Below are 7,615 nucleotides of genomic sequence, written 5' to 3'. Positions count from 1 at the left end.
TTCTCTGCAGCCTGGGGTCCCATTGCAGCCTGTGCCCCCACCACTATAGATACAGTGCTGGTCAGGGCAAAGCTGCCATGGAAAGAGGAAAATGCTGCAGCCCTGGCTCAACGTTGCTTCATCTCATCAGCTGTGCTATCAGCATCAGATGCACAGCAGCCATGTGCAATTCCTGCCCAAGGTGCCCTCCATCCATCCCATGGATGGCAGAGAGCAGAAGAGGCTGGCCCCTCTGCCCCTGTCCTGCTCAGGACACTTGGCAGCAGCTGTTGTGGTGGCTAAATGGGCTGTTGAAGGGATTCATGGCAGGGATGTTTGTCTAGCACCGACTTTCCACTCAAACCTGCAGTGTCATTTCAGCTCCTAATTATAGCCAAGGTACCTTTTGGGGTTTTGTTGTGGGCTGGTTTTTATTTCAGAACAGGCTGCTCCTGTTTGTTGTCAGCAGTGCAGAATCGCTACTCATGGCTGGAATATTTCTCCTGGCTTTCCCTGCAGGAAATGCACCTGCATTGCTGGAGCCATGGCTGCCACAGGGGTTCTTCTGCCAGGAATCTCAGAGGTAGCAGGAGGCTGAAAGGAATATTTCTCAATAGTTCCATGTCTTGGGGAGTTAATTCCATCAGGATGTAAGATTGCTTCTAGAGAGGCTGCTGTTTTTGGAGTTCCAGCTGGTGCTGATGAGGCATTGTTGTGAGGAAGTCCCACAGATAAAATTCCTTGCTAGTTTGACTAACACTGCCCTCACCCTCCTTGGGGTCTTTTGAGCTATTCCTGAGGACTGTAGTGCCATTTCTGTCTACAGGTGGGTTGTAGCTCCTTGCCTCAATCAACTGAGCACTGCAGAATTTGGAGCATATGTCTCATTAGTGAGAAGGGACTCACCAGTGCAGGTGTGATTCATCACTTTGGAGAGCACGTCAGGGATCAGGGCATGAAACGGCCTGACTAACAGAGGCAATAACAGTGCAGACAGGGGCCATGTTACAGAATCGAGTAACAAAACAGCAGCAGCAGCAGCTGAAAAAACTGTAATGGGACAGAGTGAGAGCACAAAGCAGAAACCTGGCTGTCCACAACATCTGTATCTGGGCTTCAGCTGGGAACAAACCTTAGCAGTTGAGAGAATCTGGAGTACATCCTCCCACAAATTCCTTTTGGAGGTTCTTCGTGTATCTCTTTTTCTAGACAAATTAATCTTGGGATCCCAGTGGCTGCATAGCATCCACTGCATACTAAAGAGCTAGTTATTCTGGAGCCAAATGCCAGGGAACAACAGTGCCCCACTGCAGAGAGAAGCACATTAATTCCAGCACAGCTGAGCAGCGAGATGTGCAGGGACATCTCTCCAGAGAGAGCGTGGCTCCTCTTCCATCTGGCAGCACAAAAGAGGACAGGCCTGAATCCTCAAGACATGAAGATTATATTATGTAACAGGCACGCTCGCTGCTTCCCCAGCCAGAGCTGAGTTAAACTACCCGTGTGATTCAGTCCAAGGCCAAGGCAGAGAGGAGCTGTGCCTCCCTCCTGGACCTGGGGGATTCTGGAGCAAGTGAGCAGCCTGAGGCTGGCGGGGGAAGGTAGATCCAATTCCAGCGTGCAGTGACAAACAGCACTGCCTGCAAGTGTAAAATCGTGCCTTTCTGTGAGAGTGCTTATCAAAAAGCGAGCCCGTGAGCAAATGCATGAGCATTTTTGGGGAAAGGGTTTGGTCAATTCCTTTTGGCTTCACTTGTGCATAGAGAAAATTTTTGACAAAAATGGGAATACTGTTAAAACAAACAAGGGCTGCATTGCCTGCCCTGAATTCCATTTCAGTTAAAAGCCTAGAAAAGGAGTTTATGAGTAAAATTGTGAGCACTGCTCATTAAAAAAAAAGTCTCCAGCAAGCTGTTGATGAGAAGGGACAAAATGTCTGTGATGGTTTTTCTAGTCTTTATTATTTCTCCCACCTGCATTTTCAAGAATAGAATCATCTAGGGTAAGTATGATGTCATACAAACAATTTGCTAAAGCAAACTAAAATCTAAGCTGGCCTGGGCTGAGAATCAGGAAACTGATCAGGAATCTGTCCTGTAGCAGAAGATGAACTGCCTAGCCCCCATTTAAGGTCTTTCCCTTTCCCCTCCATTGCTTTCAGAGGATTTTAGAAACACATCATGTTTCAATAGTCATTAGATGCCAAGTGTTGGTCTTCAGGCATATTGTATTTAGACAGGCATGTGTCTCCTCCAGAGGAAGCAAAAGCACTGACAGCTGGAGATCCTGTTTGCTTGAAGACTGGGTTTTGCTTTTCAAGTTTTTCTCCACAGGAGGGGAATAATCCTGACAGTATTACAAAGGCATTATTGTTCCAGCTGTAATCCCTGTGCTCAAATCCATCCTTCAGGTTACTTGCATCCTGATTGCAAAGAGAGAACTTCCCTTTGTGTTTGTCAGGACAGTGGCAGATAGATTGGATGTCACTGTTTTCTATGGTCAAATAGCATTGAAGGTGGAAAGGCTGCAGTGAGATCCTGTAATAACTACAGGAATGGGAAAGGAGGATGAAGGGCAATGGAACAAAAATAACAGTCCACAAGAGAAATGGATGAATGACAGGAAAAACACAATTGCAGAAAAGCCAGATGACAGAGAGATAAGGGACAGAAGTGTGTAGGGACAAAGGTGAAGCTCCCTGTACATTATAATGTAAATATACAGGACTGGCTAGAGGGCCAGGCTGTGCCCACAAAGCTTGCAGGGGGAAAAACAGGTAAGTGCAATCATGAGTGTGGAAGAGGGGAATTGTTTCCAAAGAGAAGCACCAAACCTTTTCACTGTGATGCTTTGGGAGGGCACAGATCTGGGCTTGCCTCTAGAGCTTCATGTTGTTGGCACATGAGAGGCCAGTCATAGAAGGAGACCACATTTCACACAGAGATGATGCCCCAACCCTTTCTTAGCTTGTAAAAACAAATAACATGAGAGAAATGTAACAGAAATTTTGCTTTTCAATGGAACAGATACAACTGGGCTCCCTGAGCTACCATGCATGGCCTAACTCTAGCCAGACTGCTATGGAGGGATGCAACCTTTCCTACTCCAGGAATGTAACAAAAGTAAATAATTTTCCTGGAATTACTCCTCACCCTACCTCCTTCCTACACACCCTTTCTGAGTCTCAGTCTCAGTTCATACAGCTAGGAATGCAATTAATTAAGCTGATACAGCTGCCTCAGCTTTGCAGTTGTAGAGCCCACGGCTGGCAAATGTCACCTCTTTCATATCAGACATCTCTGTTGCCAAACTACAGTCAACTTCACAGTCACATCTCTGCAGAAAGCACTGCTGTGCAAGTGGAGGTGAGCTACAAGGCAGGCAGGAAGCACATTGAAGGTCTGAGTACAGGTTCCAGGAAAAAACCCCAAACCTCTGAAAATCGCTGAAGCAAAACTGACGTGGTTTTAGCAGTGGCAGTGGTCTGTCTCTTCATTTGACACAGTGTGGAGGCATAAAATGATAATATGACAAATAGTAAATAACAAAGGGATGCTCAGTTGGTCAGCTTGTCTTCGGTTTACACTGAGAGCAACAATTAACTTAGGAGGGAGAAAATTAAATCCCTTCATAATTTTCCACTTTTCAGAAGACCTGAGCAAAGCTCTTTGGTAAGAGCAAAGTTCACAAGCTCATGCAGATCTTTTACAAGCACAATGAACTACATATGTGATGGAGTCATCTCTTCGTGAAATGTGATCTGGACTTCAGGAGTATGGCTGCTTTTCAGAGAGACAGGTGGACCCTTCAGCTGCATTTAAAAGGATTCCTGATTATCAGGTAAAAAGCCTGCCTTTTTTTTTTTTCAACAAGGAACATTTAATCGTTGCCAGTTAAAAAAAAAAAAAAAAAAAAAAAAAAAAAAAAAAAAAAAAAAAAAAAAAAAAGAGGTTATTTATCAACTGCCTAAAGAATTAGTTCAGGGAATGGAAAGAGAGCAGCACTGAAGACCAGATACTTGCAATTTGAGTTGGAAGTAGTTTAGGGACAAAGCTGAATAAATTGCTATTGCTTGCTCATTGTCCAGCAGCCAGATCTCAGGCCAGTCTCCTGGCAAAGAAGACCTCTTGTATTTATTTTGGGAGAGGGATATTTTCCAGTGGGAAGAGTATTAAGGTGTATCAAGATTATCATACATCAGTCCTCATATTTCATTCTGCCACTTTTGATGCACCTGGGAAATCAGACTAAAAGTAGGCACTGCTTTCATGCTTTGACTCTTTCAACACCAACAACTAAAATATGAGCTGAACAACTAAATGTGTCATGGAACAACTCCATTATACAATGTAAATTTAGTTATACAACAAAGGCAAGAGTTTGAAATAACTATAGTGAGTTGAAATTCATTTGGGATCAACTGCAGCGAATCACTTATTATCTCCAGGGCAGCTGTTCTCTCTCCATAGAGCTGCTCTCTCTCTAATTTTTTATTTAATGAACATTAATACTGGTAGATAACCAGCACAGTTGTAAGTAGAATATAGCTCCAGGGAGAGACAGGGTTTGGCACATCTGGTTTATAACCAGAAAGAAAAGCTGTTACAAAGGAAGCTGAGTTACAAAATGTGGTCAGGTTTGTTAGAGCCAGCAGTGCCCTCCAGGTGACAAACAGCCCTAGGATGGCAGTGAGGAAGGACACCTTGTCTGAGCATCAGCTGAAACAGCTCCTGTGCACACATGCCCACCTCCCTGCTGAGCCAGCAGGCTCGTGGAGGGAGAGGGACAAGATGCTGCTACCAGGGTCACTGGCACGGGAAACCAGACAAAGGCACTGAGAATTCCTTATCTATAAGGATCTAATATTTTTTTTTCAATAATTAAATAGAAGACCTGATGTCCTGAACAAAATTACAGCTGAGGTAGTATCACCCTGCCTAAATTACCTTTCAATTTCAGATATTTTGTCAACTGTACAAATAAGTTTGTTGCAAAATGCTTTGTATTCCTCATTTCAGAGGGCTGCTATGTTTTGGTAGTGGATCTAACAACATCTCATTAATACAATTATCAAGTTATATTGAAAAATGTAGGTTTTTTGTAATTTCTAACAATTCCTTTAAACATCTAGAGAAGCAGTTCTACTACTCTTAATAATTATTAAAGGATCAAATTAATTAATACAGAATAAGTAGTTTTATCTGTGCAGTGGCAAAATTCAGCTTTGCAGTTTTCAGTCAGCCAACATACACCAGTTGTAAGCAGGGAACTGGGAACTGCTGTCACAAGAGGAGTTCATGACCACCCTTACTGCCCACAATTTTGCTTGAAGCACAAATGATAAATTCTGGTACTTCCCCCCAGTGAAGGGTTCCTACAGGGATTTCAGCTTTACTGCACCATGGCTTAGTTCCTTTCCATGTGAAGAACAGGAAGTAACATCTGCTTTCCAAAGGGGTTCTCAGGCTTTTGGATTTAAGATTCTCTGTTCAGATTCAAAGGAGAAAGTGTTGCAGGCTTCTAAAAATCTTTCAACACAGCATGTGCAGAAGCTGGAGGAAGCAGAAATCTGCCTCTGGGTACGACTTCTAAATGCAAACTGTGGACATGTGCTGTTATATCCTTTGTCTTTTTAGGCAGATTTTAAGGACATGTTAATATTTGCTGTCTGAAGCCCAAGTTTAGATCTCTCTTTTATCTGCTTATTAATAACATCAAACTGTTTTAAAACTGCATTCATTTACTGGAAGGGCTCTCACTTCAGGCTATCTTTACACTTTGGGCTTTGTTCAATCTGAACAATACATGTCTGAGCTGAATCAATCCTCTGAAAACCAGCTCCTTAAGTAAACATGAAGGGTTCATATTGGTAAATAAGGGTTTATATAAGGTAAATATGCCAGTTTTAGTGTGAAGGCTCACTCCTAGTCTTTACTAAAATATATAAACACTGGCAATTTCCTAAAATAGCTGAATCACTGTAAGAGGAAAGTGAATGATCATTTACAATGAATTTAAATATTAAAAACTGTAATTCAAAAATGTATTATTGATTAGCAAAAAGGTCTCTCTTCTATTACTTTTCAGTGACTTTCTGGGATATCCACTGTCAGGAAGGAAGCATTTCCCAGTTTCCAGTTGCTCTTGCCTGTTTACCCAGCTGAGGAAAACCTAAGGCATAGTAGGATCTTATCATCACTGGCACTTTATGAAATGTCTTAATTAGCTCAATTTCCTATAGCTTCTTTCACTTTTCAGATGATTTAGAGCTGCAAACAAGGCTCCCAGAAGACTTTATAAAGACTCTGCTCACGACACCACTTAAATATGTACATGACAGCAAGTCATACTCTTTCTAATAATATCAAATATTTAAAAATATACATTATCTGAGCTTAGACAGTTGAAAGGTATTGTTAATGGGTTTGTGCATTAAAGGCATGAGGGCTGTGACAGACGAGCAGATCAAACAGAGGTTTTTCCTGACACTCCAGCTCTGAAGAACTCAAATGTGGATAAGACTGTTATGTAAGACAGGCTTTTGGATATCACTGAAGTGCTTTACAATTAAGACTGAATATTAATAAAAGACTTAAACTGAAAACCTCCAGCTATTAGAAGGATTAGGACTTTGCAGTGGGCTAGGGGAATACATACAATGTCAAAGCCATTTTCTTGGTTGTGATCAAAGGCAGAAAAGGCTGTGGCAGAAACAACATCTTAGAAGAAGGGGAATAGAGCTGCAGCACCACAAAACAATACTGATGATTAATAATAACAATAATAACAGCAGCAGCAGCTACTTGTGCAGAAGAAAAAAGACAAAACTTAGGAGTGGAGCCTAGAGACTCTTGCTCAGCAATGTGCCCTCTGACAGAAGGTATCTGCACAAGAAGAGAGAAGTGTCTGCTGATTTACAGCCCTGTGGCTGTACTGGCTGTCCTGGGCAGAGCAGGTGAGAACAGAATTCCCACTTGGTACTTTTGTCACTCAGGGGTGATGCCTTCTCCTCACACCAGAGCAGCAGCCAAGAGAAATGAGCGTGGACGTTTACAGGGCTCAATGCTACATAAACAGAGGTTTATTCAATTTATTTTCTGGAGATTGATAATATTTTCCAAAAACAATATCCCAAGGAAGTGCCCTAAAGGGTATTTATTTTGAGAGCCTGGGCCATTTCTCTGTGAATCTCATGGGAACAATTGCTCTGATAGTTTCATTGTGTTCTACTGAAATATCAGGTTGTAATCAGGCAAACAGTATTGGCTGCATTTTGAATATATTTCTTACTTACAAGGTGTCCTCCTCTTGGAAGAACCTGGAGACTGACCCCCTCTGCCAGTGTGTCCTTCCCACACCAAGACCTGCTGCAGGGACTGCCTGTGGCATGTTCCCTCCCAAGGCACAGCCCTGGCCACTGTGACTGGAAATGGTTCCATTGCCCAGGCTCAGGAGCAGGGCCATGGCCAAAGCCTTCATTGGGTTAAGCAGAGACAGCTGGAAATGCGTCACTAATAAGGAATAACTTTGAAAGCAGTTTGGGTGCAGAGGGATTAAGGAATGCCATATGGTATCAGGAATAAAAGAAGAAGCTACAGAGATGTCCAGAAGAGCTGAAAGTCTGGAAATACAGAAG

The sequence above is a fragment of the Melospiza georgiana genome, chromosome 18, assembly GCF_028018845.1.
Source record: "Melospiza georgiana isolate bMelGeo1 chromosome 18, bMelGeo1.pri, whole genome shotgun sequence".
NCBI lineage: Eukaryota > Metazoa > Chordata > Aves > Passeriformes > Passerellidae > Melospiza > Melospiza georgiana.
This window is presented reverse-complemented; position numbering follows the sequence as displayed.